The sequence below is a fragment of the Mustela putorius genome, unplaced genomic scaffold (assembly GCF_011764305.1).
Source record: "Mustela putorius furo isolate JIRA1106 unplaced genomic scaffold, ASM1176430v1.1 tig00000095_pilon_pilon_pilon, whole genome shotgun sequence".
NCBI classification, from domain to species: Eukaryota; Metazoa; Chordata; class Mammalia; order Carnivora; family Mustelidae; genus Mustela; species Mustela putorius.
This window is the reverse complement of record NW_025421280.1, coordinates 33,304,363-33,325,834: the sequence shown is the minus strand read 5'-3', so window position 1 is coordinate 33,325,834 and position 21,472 is coordinate 33,304,363.

The following is a 21,472-nucleotide window of genomic DNA, read 5'->3' as shown; positions in this document are numbered from 1 at the left end:
CCAGCTTTCACACGAATGTTGTGATTGAACTGGACCAGAATAATTAGATAAGGAAAAAGAAAGTCAGGCGCCTGGGTGGCTCAGTTGGTTAAGCAACTGCCTTTGGCTCAGGTCATGATCCTGGAGTCCCAGGATCGAGTCCCGCATCAGGCCCTCCAACCTCTCATGTTCTCTCTCTCATTCTCAATCTCTCAAATAAACAAATAAAATCTTAAAAAAAAAAAGTCAAACAAATTGGAAAGGAGGATTAGTAAAATTGAAGGATACAAAATACACAAAAATTTGCATTACACAAACTAATAAATTGAGAAAGCAATCTAATTTACAATTGCATCAAAAACACCACTTAGGAATAATTTTAACCAAGGAGCTGAAAGACCTGTACGCTGAAAACTACAAGACATTGATGAAAAAAAAAAAATTGAAGAAACATAAATGCTCATGGATGGGAAGAATATTGTTAAAATGCCCATATTACCCCCAAACAATCTACAACTCTACCAAAATTCCAATGGCACTTCACAGAAATTTTTTTTTAAAGTCTTAAAATTTGTAGGAAACCACAGAAACCCTTCCCTTATATAGTCAAGGCAATCTCAAGAAAGAACAAAGCTGAGGCGTCACGCTTCCTGAGAAAGTATATTACAAGGTGCATTATTCAAAACGGTATGATATCAGCACCTAACAGACACACAGATCAATGAAACAGAATAGAGAGCCCAGAAATAAACCCATGCACAAATGGTCAATTAATTTACAACAAAGGAGCCAAGAACATACAATGGGTAGAGGACAGTCTCTTCAATAAATGGTGTTGGGGGCATCTGGTGGCTCAATTGGTTAAGCAACTGCTATGGGCTCAGGTCATGATCCTGAAGTCCCAGGATCGAGTCCTGCGTTGGACTCCCAGCAACATGGGGAGCCTGCTTCTCCCTCTGACCTTTTCCCCTCTCATGCTCTCTCTCACTGTCTCTCTCTCTCAAATAAATAAATACATCACTTTAAGTAATAAACATAAATAAACAGTGTTGGGAAAACTGGACAGCCACATTCGAAAGAATGCAATAGTTAAAAATGCAACTGGGCCACTATCCTACACCATACACAAGAAATAGCTCAAAATGGGTAAAAGAATGTAAGACGTGAAACCATAAAACTCCTAGAGGAAAACAAGCAGTAAGCTCCTTCACATCGGTTTGGTGATGAGTTTTTGGATTTGGCACCAAGGACCACAGGCAACAAAAGCAAAAATAAATAAGTAGAACGACAGCAAACTAAAAACCTTCTTCACAGCAAAGGAAACCATCAACAAAATGAAAAGGCAACCTGCCAAATGGGAGAAAATACTTCTAAATCAAAAATCTGACAAGCAGGGGCGCCTGGGTGGCTCAGTGGGTTAAGGTCAATCAGGTCATGATCTCAGGGTCCTGGGATCGAGCCCAACATCGGGCTCTCGGCTCAGCGGGGAGCCTGCTTCCTCCCTCTCTCTCTGCCTGCCTCTCTGCCTACTTGTGATCTCTGTCTGTCAAATAAATAAATAAAATCTTTTTTTTTTAAAGATTTTATTTATTTATTTGACAGAAATCACAAGTAGGCGGAGAGGCAGGCAGAGAGAGAGGAAGGGAAGCAGGCTCCCCACTGAGCAGAGAGCCCGATGCGGGACTCGATCCCAGGACCCTGAGATCATGATCCGAGCCGAAGGCAGCGGCTTAACCCACTGAGCCACCCAGGCGCCCCAAATAAATAAAATCTTAAAGATAAAGTAGGGTTTGAATTTCACCTTTCACACTTGTGACCAACCAAGGACAGGTGGAGTGACTTCAGACCTCAAGTTCCTTATCTATAAATGGGAATGATTCTCCCCAGGGTTGTTAGAGAAATCAAAAACCACGAGGAAGCACTTGGTACCGAGCACGCACGTGCATTCCACGGCGCGTCGCACGGGTAAGAGCCTGGCTCTGAAGCCATGCCCCAGCCTTCCGAGTTAGCCCCGGGGCTGTGGCTCCCCAGCCTTGCCCGGAGCCCAGCCCGCAGGGATAGAGCTGGTCCGGGGCCGCCCATGGGGAATGCTCAGTAAACGGAGGACCGACAGTGCCTGGAACTTGTCTCTCAGAGCCCAAAGACACTTGAATACAATACGAACATTTTCCAGCTCTCCCTTTTTCTTAAAATTTACTCTTAATGAGTTTTAATTATTCCAGCTTTCCCTGCTGACCTCGGAAAAGGCTGTTGTAATCAGAGAGACCAGCAGAGGGCACCAGAGATTTGGCTCCGAGGCGGGCTCCCCGGCGGTACCCCGGTGGGAATGGCTGGCCACCGCTTGCTTTTGTTCTGAGAAGCAGTGGGCGAGGTAGTGCGGTCCCCACACATCCCTTCTTAGAGCACACACTGCTCTTTAGAGATGGTGGGTAGATCGTGGCCAAAGTCGGGGCTGCAGGGAGGGACCACATCCATCCCTTGCACCTGCACCTACCTGGTTAGCAGGAAGCCTGGTCCTCTCCCCTGAGACTTCACAGAGCTTGACGGATGGGCAGGGCCCCCTGGATTGCCTTGGGAGCCTGCTCAGTTCCCTAGTTTTCTGGGAATTGTACTGAGGCCTCCAACGCCATAGGACCTGGTACGGCACGCGGCAATCGAGGTGCCTATGCCTGGCCTAGGCTTTAAGGAGGAACTCTGTGTCCAGGTCCAGCAAGCGCGGGGTTTGCCCCGGAGAGGGAGGTGCCGCCTTAAATCCTGTGCTCCAGGGGCTGCCCCACTTCAGTGCAGGCCCCTGCAGCAAGCGTGGCTGCAATCAGTGGCTGCAATCACCTGAGTGTGACTGGCTTTTCCAGACGCGCCCCACCCAGCAGGGTCTTAGAGCGATGCTCAGGTGGCGGGGCGAGAACAAGCACCTGACTTCTGAAAAACTCTCCGCAAGTCACCCTCCTTCCAAATTTGGTCACGTGAGAGGTACCTGTTTGGGAGACAGCTGAGAGGAGAGGCAGCACCGAAAGGACATTAAGGTTTGGGAACAGCTAATAAAGCCGTAAAACTCTTTTGCCTGAAAAATTCCAAACACGGAAGTATGTTTGAACTTCCATACATACGCATGGCCCAACTCAACAGTTAAGATTTTGTCACTTCTTTTTTAAGATTTTATTTATTTATTTATTTATTTTTAAAAGATTTTATTTTATTCATTTGACAGAGAGAGATCACAAGTAGGCAGAGAGGCAGAGAGAGGAGGAAGCAGGCTCCCCGCTGAGCAGAGAGCCTGATGCGGGACTCGATTCCAGGACCCTGAGATCATGACCCGAGCCGAAGGCAGCGGCTTAACCCACTGAGCCACCCAGGCACCCCAATTTATTTATTTTTTTTAAAAAGATTTTATTTATTTATTTAACAGACAGAGATTACAAAGTAGGCAAAGAGGCAGGCAGAGAGAGAGGGGGAAGCAGGCTCCCCGCTGAGCAGGGAGCCCCATGTGAGGCTCGATCCCAGGACCCTGGGATCATGACCTGAGCCAGAGGAAGATGCGTAAGTGACTGAGCCACCCAGGCAGCCCAAGGTTTTGCCACATTTGTGTTAGGTGTTCCCTCTTCACTTTTCCTTGGCTGGAGTATTTTTTTTTATTTATTTTAATTTAAAAAATATTTTATTTATTTATTTGACAGAGAGATCACAAGTAGGCAGAGAGGCAGGCAGAGAGAGAGGAGGAGGAAGCAGGCTCCCCGCCGAGCAGAGAACCTGATGCTGGGCTCGATCCCAGGACCCTGGGATCATGACCTGAGCCAGAGGCAGATGCTTAAGTGACTGAGCCACCCAGGCAGCCCAAGGTTTTGCCACATTTGTGTTAGCTGTTCCTTCTCATTTTTTCTTGGCTGGAATATTTTAAAGCGAATCCCAGACATCACATAACTCACCCCTGTTCTCACATATGCATTTTTCACAGTGGCAACGTGACTGTCACGCCGAACAAAATCCATAGTAATTCTCTGGAATCATCTGAAGCCAGTCCGCGATCACATTTCTTGGAGAGTCTCAACAGGTCTCCTTAAATTTGGATCTGCTTCAATCTAGAACCGAACTCAGTCCACACATTGTATGTGGTTGTTTTAACGTCCTTTTCATCTAGGAGGTCTCCCAGCCCCTGAACCTTGGACCTGTTGCAGGAATGGGTTTAGCCATCTTGGCCTGGAGCCCACATGGGATCTGTCAGCTGGCTGTGCCCTTCAACCGTTCCTTTGCCCCCATGGTTCTCGCAAATCAGCTCTCAACTCAGGGTGCATGTTGGGTCCACCTGGGGGACCCATCTAGGCCAGGGAAGTCACTCTCCTGGGCTGGGTCCCAGGCAACCACAGTTTGTAAATCTCCCCAGGTGATGCCAAGTGCCCCCCTTCTAAGGATTTTTGATCCAGGTCGGAATCAATGACGTCACTAGGGGCCTCCAAATGCAGCCCGATGCTTTTGTCTGTCCACCTTATTCGGAGCTCAGGAGACATATATATATATGTATATATATATGTACATATATATATACATATATATATATATATATAAAAATGTATATATGCCATATACACAGACTCGTACACGCTATGACTTTTGGGTGTCCAACCTCTTTTATTAGCCTAGTGTTTTGGGGTTCATCCATGTTGTAGCAAGGGTCAGGATTTCCTTCCTTTTTACGGATGAATAATATTCCATTGTATGGATCTACCATGTTTGATTTCCTCGCTCATCCCAAAACCACATATCTGGGTTGTTTCCACCGCTGGGCTCTTAGGAACAGGGCTGCTCTGAACATTTTCGTAAGAGAATTTCTTTGCTATCCTCTCTCCCAAACGTTGTTTGAACTCTCCTCTTCCCCCAAGGCAATATGCCCGCTATATTAAATTAACAAATACAGAAATTAGTAGAAGAAGGGGCACCTGGGTGGCTCAGTGGGTTAAAGCCTCTGCCTTCAGCTCGGGTCATGATCCCAGGGTCCTGGGATCGAGCCCCACATCGGGCTCTCTGCTTAGTGGGGAGCCTGCTTCCTCCTCTCTCTCTCTCTCTGCCTACTTGTGATCTCTGTCTGTCAAATAAATAAATAAAATCTTTAAAAAACAAAAAAAGAAATTAGTAGAAGAAATTAGGTCCCATTCTGCCAGGCCCCTGAGTCTATGTATTCTCCTCAACTTTTACCAGAGGCCCCTTGGGTGGGTGCCTGAGTGGCTCCATGGGCTAAGCCTCTGCCTTCAGCTCTGGTCATGGTCTCAGGGTCCTGGGATAGAGACCCGCATGGGGCTCTCTGCTCAGTGGGGAGTCCGCTCCCCCCCATCCCTCTGCCTGCTTCTCTGCCTACTTGTGATTTCTCTCTCTGTGTCAAATAAATAAATAAATAAATAATCTTAAAAAAATGTATTCTTGGTTTTTAACAACATCAAAGGCAGGAAGTTAGAGTTCAATGGAACAAGAAAAGTCTAGTCAAGGAAACTGTTTGGTGGAAACCCCAATGGTGGGACATCACTGGCTAGGGTACAGTAAGAAACGTTAGTTCCTTAATCAGACTTCTTTCAAAAGGCTGGTTCAGTGATTGATCTTAAGCATTTGAGCGGCTGCTGACGGAAAGGCCCTTGAGAGCCCGAGTTCCCAGCCTCTGGGGAGGGCCCCGATGACACAGCGGAGACCGGAAGCTGTGGTCTCAGCCGAGTACCCACGCTGACCCGAGACTGCTGGGAACAGCAGGAAGGGGATCCCAACAGAAATGCCATGTCACCGTCATCAGACTGGCTGAGGTTAGTGTGACAACAGTGGCCATCACGGAGACACAACCGCGAGCTGTCCTTGACCACTGAGTGGGAAGGTGGCCCCAGGGACCCGGGCGTCCTCACCGCAGCTGCCACGAGCGCACGGGCAGCTCTCCCAGAGAAGCTGTGTACCCCAGGGGGACACCCAGACTGTCCGAGGCAAATGATTAAACGTCCAACAGTCAGATATAGGTCAAGTGTGGACTGTCCTGTGCTGCTGGGGTTCGGTCTCTGCTTGGTCCAGCGGCCCCGACAAAACACCACGGACCGGGTAGTTGATCAAACAAACATTTGTTTCTCACGGTTCTGGAAGCCGAGGTCTGGGATCTGAGCGCTGGCTCGGCTGGCTGAACTGTAGCCTTCTTGCTGGGCCCTGTCTGCGGAGCTGTCTGGGGTCTCTTATAAGAGCGCTCAGCCCGTTCATGAGGGCTCCAGGCTGGGGACAGAAGCGTCCTGCAAATCCCACCTCCTGATCCATCACCTCGGGGGTGAGGTCGCACGTATGGATTCGGGCTGCGGGGTACACAGCGGGGACTCCATGGAAGAGAGGGTGAATGACCCAGATTCATGCGCCTCTCTTCGTCCCCCTGAACAGCACAGGGACACCAGCAAGGCAAGGTGGGGATTTGGCTCCTTCTGGCCTAATACCTTCTCTCAAAAGAAAACGATGTGCAGACAGCATCAAGTAAACAAAAATTCAAAGGGAAAAACACCCAAACATGCGGACAACAGTGATTTAGCTGGTTATCAACAGCCGAGAGAGGAGGTAACAGCCCGAGAGTCAGGAACTCTGCACAGGGTTCCCGCCTTGGGGGGGCTGCACGTGAGCACTTGGAGAATATTTGTAAAGAGCCAGCTCTTTTATTTTCTTTTTTAAGAAGATCTGTTGATTTATCTGTTTGAGAGAGTGAGCGAGCACGCAAGCAGGGAGCCTGACTCTGGGCTCGATCCTACGACCCATGAGATCAGGACCTGAGCCCAAGCCATTAGGTGGACTGGTAACCGAATGAGCCACTCAGATGCGCCTGTTTTGTGTCTCTGAAATTCTGCGTAGCAAGAGAGAGAGCATCAAACCAAACGGAGAGAGGGTCAGAGAGCAAGTAGCTGGGTGGCCTTACATTTTTCAGGTGACGAGGTCAGCCACTGCCTGCTCAGCACTGCCCAAGTTCAGGGGTGCTGGGGAGTCAGTTTGGAGCTCAAGACAAGTGTGAAACTACCTTTACCCCTGTTAACTAGCAAAAATTCAAACGAATAAATGTTAAAGGTCTAATTGGCTTTATTAATTGATTCATGAAGTGGGCAGCTTCCCATCTAGCAAGTAGGGGAGAGCTGCCAAGGGCTTACAGAGAAGGAACGGGTTTTAAAGGGGGAGAAAGCAGTCACTTGGGTGGTTCAGTTAGTGAAGTGTCTGACTCTGGGTTTTGGGTCAGGTCACGATCTCATCTCAGGTTCCTGGGATTGAGCCCTGGGCTGGGCTCCCTGCTCAGCGGGGTGTCTGCTACAACAGTCTCCCCCTGCACCCCTCCCCCACTTGCACACACACTCTCTGGATGTGTGCTCTCTCTCTCTCAAATAAACAAATCAATCTTAAAAAAAGTTATTTAAAAAAAAAACAGAGGGAATGGGGAAAAAAAGTAAAATATCAACGAATGCATTGTTTTAGGCAAGGTCACCCCCCCTTTTTTTAAAGATTTTATTTATTTATTTGACAAAGATCACAAGTAGGCAGAGAGGCAGGCAGTGTGGGGGGGCAGGCTCCCCACTGAGCAGAGAGCCCAATGCGGGGCTCAATCCCAGGACCCTGGGATCATGACCTGAACCGAAAGCAGAGGCTTAACCCACTGAGCCACTCAGGTGCCCTGGAATGGTCATCCTTTTAAGGGGGATGGAAGGAGTCTATCAGTAAATTTCCTAGTGTGACCAGGAAATGGCTGAGGCGACATTTCTGGAGGTGCTGAACAGCAGTTAGGGTTAGATCTTAACTCTTAGTTTACTGACTCAGTTTACTGACTTAACCTAAGTGACACCATTTGGGGCCCTAGGCTGTCTTTTTAACATCCCCTTGGCAGACATGTTACGTGGGAATTTGGGTCCAGGCACCAAAAGCTCTATTATTTGAAAGAGACTTTCCAGAGTCCAAATGATCATGCAAGAGCTCTCCCGGACCCACGATGTACGAGCGAACAGCCCACAAACTCCCCATCTTTTAGTGGGGCTTACCGAGCCCAACAGCAAAGGCTGGATTTTTGGAAGCGGGTTTTGGGGCTGTATTTCCTGGAGGACCTCCATCAAGGGAATATTTGCTGCAGGGTGCCAGTGTGGAAACACTGAAGCCAGGAGCTGTGTCCGTGAGGCAACAATGGTGGCCGGAATATCCAGAAAACACTAAGTGTTAGCGCAGGGGCGGAGAAATGTGGGAGCCCTGTGCACGGCCGGGAGCAATGGCACATGGCCGGGCTGCTGTGGAAACATTTGGGTGGGTTCCCGAGAAGGTGAAGTGTGGGAAGATCACAGGACCCGGAAATCCCACTCGGCATTGAAAGCAGGGACTCGGCCTGCTGTGCTCACCTGTGTTCGCAGCGCGATTCCCAACAGCTGAAGCCGGAGGGGAGGCGAGGGTCCGTCTGCAGAGACAGGGGTGAAGACACGGTGGTCCATCCACCCGGCGGAATAGGATTCAGCCTCGCAAAGCAAGGCAGCTCGGACACCTGCTACAACATGCAGGGGCCTGGAGGACATCATGCAAAGTGAAGTAAGCCGGTCGCCAAAGGGCAGATACTGTGTGCGAGGTGTTTCGAGTAGAGTCAAGGTCGTGAAGACAGGAAGTGTGAGGGTGGGAGCCAGGGTGTGGGGGGAGGGGGGAGACGAGACCTCAGTGTAATAACCCATCAGAAGATGCTCAACCTCACTCGTAAAAGAAATACAAATTAAGGGGCACGTGGGTGGCTCAGTGGGTTAAAGCCTCTGCCCTCTGCTCAGGTCATGATCTCGGGGTCCTGGGATCGAGCCCCGCATCGGGATCTCTGCTCAGTGGGGAGCTGCTTCCCCCTCTCTGCCTACTTGTGATCTCTGTCTGTCTAGAGTTTCAGTCTGGGAAGATGGAGAGTTCAGAGACGGAGGGTGGGGGTGACTGCACGATGTGAACGTGGTTGATACCACTGACCCGGACACTTAAAAAGAGGCTCACATGGGGCACCTGGGTGGCTCAGTGGGTTAAAGCCTCTGCCTTCGGCTCAGGTTATGATCTCAGGGTCTTGGGATCAGGCCCCACATCGGGCTCTCTGCTCAGCGGGGAGCCTGCTTCCTCCTCTCTCTCTGCCTGCTTGTGCTCTCTGTCAAATAAATAAAATCTTAAAAAAAAAAAAAAAGGCTCACGTGCTAAGTTTTATGTTATGTGTATTTTCCCCCACACGCAAGTGTGTGCGTTTGTCATTTGGGGCATTATTGTCATTTGCTGCCTGCAGGGCTCGGCCCACGACCCCTCCCAGCAACGGTGTGAGCACCTGCCCGGCGTCGCGGCGTCGCACCGCCTCCGCTGTGGACGGTGTTATCAAACTTTTGCCTTTTCACCAAATGGGTGGTTGAAAAATGGATTTTGGATTTTCTTTTCTTTCTTTTTTTTTTTTTTTAAAGGATAGAGTATTCTTTTTTTTTTTTAAATTTTATTTATTTATTTGACAGACAGAGATTACAAGTAGGCAGAGAGGGAGTCAGAGAGAGGAGGAAGCAGGCTCCCTGCTGAGCAGAGAGCCCAATGCGGGGCTCGATCCCAGGACCCTGGGATCATGACCTGAGCCGAAGGCAGAGGCTTTAACCCACTGAGCCACCCAGGTGCCCCTGGATTTTGGATTTTCACCAATTGATGGCTTGCAATCGCAGCATTTGTATTTCTTTTTTTAAGATTTTATTTATCTATTTCACAGACAGAGATCACAAATAGGCAGAGAGGCAGGCAGAGAGAGAGGAGGAAGCAGGCTCCCCACTGAGCAGAGAGCCCGATGCGGGGCTCGATCCCAGGACCCTGAGATCATGACCTGAGCAGAAGGCCGAGGCTTTAACCCACTGAGCCACCCAGGTGCCCACTAATTTGTATTTCATTTATGAGTGAGGTTGAGCATCTTCTGATGGTTGAAAAGCCATTTTTGCTTGGGGGTTTGGTTTAGTTTGGCTTTCTTGAAAGTTCCTGATCACATCCTCTGCCCCTCTCCCTCTTTGGTTGCTAATCTTAACTGACTGTTTAGACGTCTTCATATCAGCATGTGAGGTCTTTCCCTCGGGACTGAGTTGTAAATATTTTTCCTGGTGAGTTGTTCATTTTGGACACAAAAAAATTTCTTTATGTAGTTGAATTTATCAATATGTAATCTTGTAGTTTTAGAGCCATAGTTAGAAAGGTTTTTCCCACACTAACTTTAGAAAGCAGTGTCTTCAAAGAATTTATGTGATCTTTTTTCTCCCTCAAAGCATTTTTTAAAAGATTTTATTTATTTGACAGACAGAAATCACAAGTAGGCAGAGAGGCAGGCAGAGAGAGAGGAAGGGAGGCAGGCTCCCCGTGGAGCAGAGAGCCTGATGCGGGGCTCGATCCCAGGACCCTGGGATCATGACCTGAACCGAAGGCAGAGGCTTTAACCCACTGAGCACCCAGGCGCCCCCCTCAAAGCATTTCTCAAAAAATTGTGGTATAATACAACATCGCATAAGATTTACCATCAGAGCCATTTTATTTATTTATTTATTTATATTTTTAGAGGGGGGAAGCAGCACAGAGGGAGAGGGAGAGAATCTCAAGCAGGCTACTCGCCTCATGTGATGTCTAATGTGGGGCTCGATCTCACAGAAATCGAGTCCAATGCTTAACTGAAGCACCAGGCGCCTCCCCCCATCTTCGCCATTTGAAAGCACACAGGTCAGAGGCATTAAGCACTTTCGTGCGGTGTGACCGTCATCACCACCTACCTCCAGAATGCTGCATCTTCCCACAAACTGTCCCCACTAAACACTAAACTCCCCATTTCCCGTTTCCCCAGCACCTGGCTCCCACCATCTACTACCTGTCCCACGGATGTGACTCCTTAGGGAACTCCTATAACTTGTCTCATGTGGCATTTGTCTTTTTGTATTGGTTTTTATAGGAGTCATGCCTCAAATAAAGTTTTTTTTTTTTAAATAAACATCAGGAAAAAAATTGACATCAGCTTTAGGTTTACAGAAAAACTGAGTGTTTTTCACTCAGGAGGGATCCTCACAGACCCCCTCCACTCCCTAGTTTCCTCTGTCGCTAAGACCTTGGATTAGTAACTGATTATTATGGATAAAGCAACACTCGTACATTATTATTATTATTAACTGAAGCCCACAGTTGACATTAGGGTTCACTCTCGGTGCTGTACAGGCTATGGGTTTGCCAAAGGTATAATGTCCCGTATCCATTTATATGGTACAGAATAGTTTCAGTGTCTTTTTAATCTTTTTTTTTTTAATTTTTAAAATATTTTTATTTATTTGGCAGAGAGAGAGAGAGACAGCGAGAGAGGGAACACAAGCAGAGGAGTGGGAGAGGGAGAAGCAGGCTCCCCACTGAGCAGGGAGCCCGATGCAGGGACCTGATTCCAGGACTCAGGGATCATGACCTGAGCCAAAGGCAGATAATGAATGACTGCGCCACCCAGGCACCCCGTCAGTATCTTAAAACTCAGCTGGGCCCCGCCTATTCATCCCTCCTCCCCCCAACCCTTGATCTTTTTATTGTCTCTATAGATTCCCTCTCTCTCTGCATATGTGTGTGTGTGTTTCACTATTTGGATGACCACCCTATGTTTATTTAGGCACCTGCTGAAGGACATGCTGGTGACCTCACCATCGGATGAGTGTGTGGCGCACGGTGACCACCAGAGGGAGCCAGATTCCCCTTTCTCTCTCACCAGGTTGGCGCCAACCATTTCCCCCTCTGTTCCAAGGCGCTGTTCCCCACGCTGGGGCTGATCTGGTCTTTGCCTTGCACTAGGGCTGATCAGGAAAATGACTTGGAGGGGAAAGCTGGACTTGCTTCCTTTGGAATAAAAACCCGGGTTTCATGCCTAGTTGTCTTCCTTGGAAATTTTTTTTTTCAGCATTTATGGGGCTTGGTCCCCCCAAAAGTTTGCTAACTGATGAGCCAGGTTGATCTGCCATCTGTAGAGATGAGCCTGGCAGTAGGGGCAGCAGGGGGAAAGAGCAGCCCCGAGTTCTGATTTCCCATCAGCGCAATTCTAACATCTTTTTGCCCAACAATGCTTTTGTCTGGTTCAATCAGAAACCAGGGTCTGAGGCGAATGGGGAATGAATGGCCTGGGAATTGTGGGGTTTCTTTTTGGTCTGAGGGACCCACCCAGAGAGTGACTCCATGGAGGTGAGGGGCTTCTCATGCGTGTGCAGGGCTCCCCAGTGGATTCAGATGCAGGTGTGGAAATTCATAGACTTTATTTTACAGAGCAGTTTTAATTTTTTTTCAAGATTTTATCCATTATTTGACAGAGAGAGACACAATGAGAGAGGGAATGCAAGCAGGGGGAGTGGGTGAGGGAGAAGCAGACTTCCCGCTGAGCAGGGAGCCCCAGCACTCTGGGATCATGACCTGAGCTGAAGGCAGATGGCTAACGACTGAGCCACCCAGGCACCCTGAGCAGTTTCAATTCTACATGAAAATTAACCAGGACGTACACGGAGATTTTCTATGTCCCTGTTCCCAGCCCATCCCCGTTTGCCCAATTACTAACATCTTGCATTACTATGGAATGAAGAATAAAGAAGGAAGCAAGATTGATACATTGTTTCTAATAAAAGCCCATAATTTACGGTAGGGCTCACTCTTGGTGTTGGAAATTCTATGGGCTTTGAAAACAATGGCACGGACCCACCCTTACAGTCATACAAAACGGTTTTACTGCATGAAAAATCTACTGTTTCACCTACTCCTCCCAGCAACTCCTGATATTTCACTGCCTCTAAACTTTTGTCTTTTCTCAGAATGTCCTGCAGTTGGAATCATACAGGACAGTGTTTCCAGACTGGGGTCTTTCCCTTAAGTGGGTTTCTCTGTGTCTTTGCATGGCTTGATAGCTCTTTAAAAAAAAAAATTTCTCATATACTTTTTATTTTTTTTTAATCTAGGCATTCTGCCTCTCTGAAAACACTTTTCAAAGAGAGTGAAGCAGAAGCGTGTTCTTTTATTTATTTATTTAAGAGAGAGAGACACACACAGTGAGAGAGGGAAGTGGGAGAGGGAGAAGCAGGCTTCCCGCTGAGCAGGGAGCCTGTTGCGGGGCTCGATCCTAGGATGCCAGGATCATAACCTGAGCTGAAGGCAGACGCTTAACCAACTGAGTCACCCAGGCACCCACTCATATACTTTTTTTTTTATTGTGGTGAAATGCACATGGAACTCACAATTGTGGGGGCCCCTGGGTGGCTAGAACATGAGTCATCCAGATGTTAGAACACTGACTGGGGTTGACCCCCCTGAGAACAGTAGCAGGCACCGTGCTCCTTCATGGCTCCAAGCCACTTCTTTCGGTTGTCGTTGTCCCCAGATTACATCTCCAAACGCTGTGTGTCCAAAAACACAAGCCAATACTTTTTTGAATGCATTAGTCTTTTAAATTATGGAGCAAATAAACAGGAGAGTGATACACTGAAGTTACAAGAATAGCAGATTTTATAATTTCCTGTGTATTCCCCTTTATTGGGCTCTTTATGTCTCTGCGTGGCTTTGAGTTACTGTCCTTTCACCTGCCGGATGCCCTGGAGCAGTTCTTATAGGCCGGTCCACCGGTGACAAACCGCCTTAGCTTTTGTTGCCTGGGGAGGTCTTAATTCCTCTCTCACTTTTTTTTTTTAAAGATTTTATTTATTTATTGGACAGACAGAGATCACAGGCAGGCAGAGTGGCAGGCAGAGGGGGTGGAGGGGTGCAGGCTCCCCGCTGAGCAGAGAGCCCGATGCGGGGCTCCATCCCAGGACCCTGAGATCGTGACCTGAGCCAAAGGCAGAAGCTTAACCCACTGAGCCACCCAGGCGCCCAGCTTCTCTCACTTTTGAAGGCCAGTTTTGCCAGATGTGGAATTCTTGGTGGACAGTTTTCTTCGTTTTGTACTTTGACTCTGTTAGGACACTCCAGAACTTCTGATGAGAAATCGGCTCATGGTCTGCACAATCTTTTGTATGCAATGAGTTGCTTCTGGCTCTAGCTCGCTCCTTTCAAGATTCTGCGGTTCGCTTTCAGAAGTTTGGTTATAGTATGTCTTGGTGTGGGTCTCTCTGAGTTCACCCTGTTGAGAGTTTATTGAGCTTCATGTTTTTTTCCATCAAATATGGGATGTTTACAACCATTATTTCAGGTGTTACCTCTGCCCCTTTCTCTAAATGTTTTCCTTCTGGGACTCCCACAGGAGTATGTTGGTCCACTTGATGGTTTCCCATACGTCCCTACAGTTCTGTTTACTTTTCTTCATTTTTCTTTCTTTCTGTTCCTCAGACTCAATAATTACTATTGTCTCTATCTTCATTTGTGACGATTCTTTCTTCTAGCTGCTCAACTTTTTTTTTTCAAGGAGATTTTATTTATTTATTTGACAGCAAGAGAGAGAGAAAGAGAGAGAGATAGCACAAGCAGAGGGAAAGCAGGCAGAGGGAGAAGCAGTCTCCCTGCCAACCAGGGAGTCTGATGTAGGGCTCAATCCCAGGACCCTGGGACCATGACCCAAGCTGAAGGCAGAGGCTTAGCTGACTGAGCCACCCAGGTGTCCCAAGGTTTTCTACCTCTTTATTAATATTTCCCATTTTGTTCATATAGATACTCCTGCTATTTCTTGTTCCCATCTTACAGGAAAGTGGTAGGAGGTGAAGTTAGGCCCAAGCAGTCTGGTTCAACCCAAGGGCTTAACCATCGCTCCTCCTTGTCCCAGCAATGGCTTCTACAGAGTTCACCTCTGTGGAGCATATCATCCTGGGACTTCTGGGTTAGTCAGTTACACAAGAGGATACTAGGGCCGGGAGGCAAGAGATTTTTTTAGGTGACATGAGTTAAGTGAGACCATGTGCTTTAGCCTAAAAATAAAACAAAACAACAAAAAATACAACAAAAAAACCTTTCTCCATTATGTTCTGTAAGTACCCAAGAAAACGAATTTTCAGCATACAACGTATTAGAGGAAGGAAACAAGATGGCTTTTTCTTTGGCCCTCAAAACCTGCTAAATGGTTAAAAAAAAAAAAAAAGCAACAACAACAACAAAAAACTCTGCTAAATGCTTTCCAGGTGACTATGAGGGCAGGACAGATTACTGAGTAATCACTAAAGTATTCAAAGTGTCCTGAAAACTCCCCCTCGAATAGTCTTCTACTTCTCCCCTGACTTGCACATGTAGTTCCAAGCTCTTCTTGAACATAAGCACACCAAGTGCAGTCATACCTCAGGACATTTGCACTTGCTGTTTCTTCTGCTTGAAAGCTTTTTCTTCACCCCCATTTATCTGCCCAGCTCCATCCCTTCATTCTGGGCTCTGCTCAGCATCACCTTTTTAAAAACGTGTTCCCTGACTACTCTTGAGATCACTCTATAGCCTCGTGCCCAGCTTTGCCTTCCTCCCTAGTACACTGATGTTGTCTCTGCCATCTTCCCCACTGGATGAAGGTCCAAAGAAGTAGGGGTCTGTCCCTCTTGTTCCCTACCACCTCTCAGGTGCCTGGCATGTGCTACACACTCAGTCAATGTTATTATCTGAATGTGTCCCTTCAAAATTCATATATTGAGATCCAGAACCACCCCCCCCCCCCGTGATGGTATCAGGAGGTAGGGCTTTTGGAAGGTGATTAGATCTTGGCGGGGAGAGCCCTCATGAATGGGATCTGTGATACCAGGGAGCTCCCCTTTGCCTTCTTTCCACCATGCAAGGACACAATAAAAATACTTTTTAAAAAAGGAAATGAAGCAGGAATCAAATCTGCTGATGCCTTGATCTTCTATTTCCCAGAATTCAGGTCTTAGAGAGAAATTTCTGTTGTTTATAAGCCATCCAGCCTATGGTATCCTGTTACAGTAGGCTGAAGAGTCAGCGAGAGTCATTATTTGTTGTCAATGATGAATTTACATCCTGGACCTTATGTTCTGTAGCGAGGGCTTTGAGGTGACCCCAAATGACAGCCGAAGTTGCTGCCAATGTGAAATCCTGCCCATTCGCTGATGGTATTTATGATTGATACTTAGTGGATCCCGGGCATTAGATCCTGGTGGCTATAGCTTATGTTCAGATTTCTTTCCATCATAATGCAATTTTTTTTTTCAGAGTATGATTCCTAATAGTGTCTGCTCTTGAGACCATACATGAAGCCTGTTCTGACTCATCATGTGGTCAGGAGAATGTTCTTGCCTGTACATTTGAGGCCATTGCTCCGTGTTACTCTGTTTGGAAATGCTGCCCATTATGAGCCTTTCTGCTTTTAAATATTGTTAGCTTGATCTACAGAGATGGAAACTGTTTAAGTGGAGATTAAAAACATACTGGTATCTTTCCCCCTCCTGGCTCTACCTTGATCTCTGTGCAACCACGTCCTTGGAGGGATGAAGGTGATTTTGATAGGGTACAATGTTACCATGGAGACAACTGGGACTGGTCCTATGAACCATGTTCTTGGCGGGATGAAGGTGACATTGATAGGGTACATTGTTACCATGGAGACAGCTGGGACTGGTTCTATTAGCTGCGATCTCTCTAGCTATTATCCTGGCAAAAAGGGGTTTTAACATGCCAGCAGCTCCCAGGATATGTGACTGCTACAAAGTCTGCGTGAGTTTGTGTTTTTAATGACAGGCCAGCAAGTATCTCTGGGAAACATCGCAAAGATGGAATGCACAAGATCACCAGAAAGAATGTCAGAAAAATCCTCCAGTCCACCCCCTTGCTGAAGGTTTGTTCCAGATTCACAGCAGGATAAAACAGAAGTGTTTGTACCATTAGCAAAAGAAAACACATTGAAAGCAAAGAACAGAAACAAGCCCACCCTGAAATTTCCTACTCAGCCCACGAGTCCACCTGAAGCGAAGTCAGAGCAGCTGGGGTATGCCTCAACACCCAGATTTTTTAAGCAGACTTTTAATTTTACTTTAGTGGGTTCACCATTTCATCTAAGGAAGCCTCTCGAAGACAATTTTCTACTATTATCATACACGGCAGCCAGCACCACTTGCTCTTATGTACAAGAGAACAGTAAAAACAGATGTGATAATGGCCACGATGGGAAACAGTATGGCGGCTCCTGGAAGAACTCAAAACAGAATCATCATATGGTCCAAGAATCTACTTCTGGGTGTTTCCCCAAAAGAACCGAGAGGAAGGTCTCAAAAGAATAACTAAGCACCCACGCTCATAGCAGCATTGTTCACAGTATCCGGCAGGTGGGAACAACCCTGTTGTCCAACCGTGGGTGAATGAATAAACAAAACATTATCATTTATCCATACGATAAAATATTATTCAGCCTCAAAAAGGAAGGAAAGTCTGACACAACACGAATGAGTCTTGAAGACACTGTGCTGAGTGAAATAAGCCAGTTACAAAAGGAAAAATGCCGTGTGATTCCACTTCTACGAAGTATGTAGGGTAACAGATCCAAAGAGACAGGAAGAAGATGGTGGGTGCCAGCGGCTGGGGGAGGGGAAGGCGAGTTGGTGTTGCATGGGGACAAAGTTTCAGTTTCAGAAGATGGAAAGTTCTGGAGATGGATGGAGGTGATTGGCTACACAACAATGTTGAGTATACTTTTTTGTTTTAAGATTTCATTTTATTTATTTGACAGAGAGAGATCACAAGTAGACAGAGAGGCAGGCAGAGAGAGAGAGAGAGGGAAGCAGGCTCCCTGCTGAGCAGAGAGCCTGATGCGGGACTCGATCCCAGGACCCTGAGATCATGACCTGAGCCGAAGGCAGCGGCTTAACCCACTGAGCCACCCAGGCACCCCCAATGTTGAGTATACTTAATCTCACTGAATTGGATGCTAAAAATTGGTTAAGATGGTGTATTTTTTGTATATTTAAACATGGTGTTTTAAAAATTACTTTTAAAAATCAGTGATGAAATGCATTTTAGGGGAACACTGTTACTGCGGAAGCTGTTGAGCCTGAGCCTTGTGGCTGCGACCTCATTACATGGAGACATCAGCCAGGGGGACAGGTGATGAGGAACACGGCACAGAGCTCGAAGGACGCAGACCCCTCACAGCGCTGACACCCACTGAGTGTCACCCGTGCCACCAGTAACACGTTACCCCATGGCCTCAGAAAGGTGATTCTAGTCCAGCCACTGGAATGGAGGCCCAGAGAGGTTGTGATTTGTCCAAAGCCACTTGGCCAGAGGAGGTGACCCTGGGAGGAGCCCTGTCTCTGTCCCTGGGTGGGCGTTTTCTGCTCTCAGGAAACCGAAAGCCCCCCCCCTTTTTTTAAGTGAGCTCTTTTGTGGGGTTGCTGTTGAGAAGTGGCCCTGTGAGCTCAGGAGAGGCTGGGCATGGTGGGGACCGCCCAGTGTGGCCTCATTCCGCCACAGGCTGGGTGGCTTATCGACAGAGATTGATTTCTGGGAAGTTCAGGAGGCTGGGAAGTCCACGATCAACGTGGCAGGAAGGTCAGGTTCAGGGGAGATGTTTCTCCTTGGCTTGGAAATGATCGACATCTCGGGGGACTCTCACTTAGCAGTAAGAAGGCAAGAAAGTTCTCTTGGGTTCTTTTATAACGGCACGAATGGTCATTCACAAAGGTTCCACCTTTAAGACCTGATCGCTGTGCAGAGGCCCCCGTGCTCCTAATATCAACACCTTGGGGGTTAGGATTTCAACAGACGGGTTCTGGGGGCTTCAACATTCATTCCAGAACAGTGGCCATCATATGGAGAGGAAGAGGCTTCTCTTCCAACAAGGGCTCAGGGGACAGCCCTAAAGGCAGATCCCCATCCATGCCGTCTATGACGATGACCCAAATACTTCAACCTAGAAGAATTTCCTTTTTCAGTAGTCCCATTCTTTGCATGCAACAAAATCTCTGGCCCTGGGAGACAAAGCTGGTTCTAGTTCCTGCCCTTTTGCACTTTGCCATTTCCTGGAGGAAACGGACCAGGACACTGCATAGTAAGTAGAGTTTCCCCTTGTCCAAAAACAGGTGTGGTCTTCGTCTCCCACTTCTGGGAGGTAATCTCAGAGATGCATGCCGGATAGGAGGGTCTTTGTTTGCCGGGAGGCCTTGGGTTGCACTGGAGAGTCCAGTGGGATGACTTGGGATGGGGGCCAGAAAGACCCACGACATGGTCTGAGGTGGGGGCTTTGGGTCACGTGGGATCAGTGCACTTGGAGACGGAGGTCGACGTTGTGGGCAATCCCACGAGTCAGTCAACTGTGCCCACATGACAGTGCCCCCTACAAACTCGGACCCTGCACTTGGGTGAACTTCCCTGACCAGCGATACTCTGTGTTGCATCACTCATGGATGCTGGGAGAGGAAAGCTGTCCTGTCTCCCATCGGGAGGAGACAACAAAAACTGCACACGTGACACTTCTCCTGGACGCTGCCCTGTGCGCCTCTCCCTCAGCTGATCTCAGTCTGTAATGATCCTTTCCCTGTAATAAACTGTAACTGTGGGCTTAAGAGCTTCCAGTGAGTTATCAAACCTGCAGGTGGTCTTGAGGGAACCTGAACTTGTAACTGAGATCAGAAATGAGGGCAGTCTTGGGGAAACTGTGTCCTCAAATGCTGTAGTTGCCTCTGATCCTTCCCAGCAAATAATTAGGTGAGAAAACATTTGAAATTCTCATAATCTTTTGAATTAAAAACAGGGAGGAGGGGCCCCTGGGTGGCTCAGTTGGTTGAGCGACTGCCTTCAGCTCAGGTCATGATCCTAGAGTCCCTGGATCAAGTCCCTCATCTGGGTCCCTGCACAGCAGGGGGTCTGCTTCTCCCTCTGACCTTCCCCTTCTCATGCTCTCTCTCTCTCAAATAAATACAATCTTAAAAACAAACAAACAAACAAACAAACAGGGAGGGGTGCTCTGAGAACCTAGTTTCTCTGGTTGTTATTCATGCTAGAACTTCTAGAGTTTTCCATCATTTTGAGTCCGGCTAAGCCCTGACCAGTTATAGTGTGAGCAGTGTGTTTCCAGGTTGGTTCGAACATTACTCTTGGGACAGCTATCTGTGGAAAGTTCTCATTGTCTCCTGCAAGGGCTCCTGGAGTCTTTGTGGCGGCGCATGTCACATCGGCAGCTCGGTTTTATCTCAGTTGGTTTGCTGAGCTGTGGCTTTGCTGATATACTGGTGCTGGAAAGTCTCCCTACTCCTCCTGAAAACAGTTAGCTGTTGGGTGTAGGCTTGGGAAATAATCCCATGAGCCTCACCCTGCAGTCTGGGGCGTCTGGATGGCTCAGTCAGTTGAGCTTCTGACTCTTGATTTCGACTGGGGTCACAATCTCAGGGTTGTGAGTTTGAGCCCCGAGTAGGGCTCTGCGATCCGCACAGAGTCTGCTTGAGATTCTCTCTCTCTCTCCCTCAAATAAAAAGAATTTTTTTTTTTTTAAGTTGCTACAGAGTTAAAGTGCTTTCAAAATGATCAGGCTGACACCATGAGGTACGCCCATCAGGACGGCCAGTCTAAAAACTACGACAGCAGCAAAGAACATGGTAAGGGTTGGTGAGGACGTGCGTTGGGCGGAAGCCTGGCGCATCGCTGCTGGGAGGGACTTCGTATGGAGGGACTTCGAGAGAAGAAACCCAGAATTACCACGTAACCCAGCAATTCCACTTTTCTTTTTTTAAGATTTATTTATTTATTTGAGAGAGAGAAAATATCTCTCGCAGAATCCCCACCGAGCGCGGGCCCTAGTCCAGGGCAGATCTCAGGGACCCTAGGATCACAACCCGAGCCGAGACCAAGCCGGATGTCCGACTGCGCCCCTCAGGTGTCCCCAGCAGCTCCGGGTGTGGACACCCGAAAGAACTAGAAGCAGGGTCTTGACTAGATGTGTGTGTGCCCATGTTCACGGCACCAGGATTCACAACTGCCAACCTAAGTGCCTGTTGATAAAAGCGATTTAAGCACGTGACTGAATAGGATTCCGTCTCAAAAAGGAAGGCAGTCTGGACATGCGACAGCTGTCTCCGACGGTGGCTGCACTGGCCTCCTCTCCTCCATGTGCTCGAAACACTTGCGATTTTCCTTGTTTTGTTTTTATATAATAGCCACCCTGATGCACGTGAGGTGGTATCTCGTCGCGGGTTTGATCTGCATTTCCCTAATGATTAGCCTCGTTGAGAAAATATTTTTTTTAAACATTTTATTCAACAGAGAGAGACACAGGGAGAGAGGCAACACAAGCAGGGGGCGTGGGAGACGGAGAAGCAAAGGCTTCTCCGCCAAGCAAAGAGCCCGATGCGGGGCTCGATCCCAGGACTCTGGGATCATGACCTGAGCTGAAGGCAGACACCCAGCGACTGAACCAGCCAGGCACCCCAAGAAAAAAATTTTTTTAAATTCTTTATTTTTTAAGATTTTATTTATTTATTTATTTGACAGAGAGAGAGAGATCACAAGTAGGCAGAGAGGCAGGCAGACGGGGGTGGGGGAAAGCAGGCTCCCTGCTGAGCTGAGAGCCCGATGCGGGGCTCGATCCCAGGACCCTGAGATC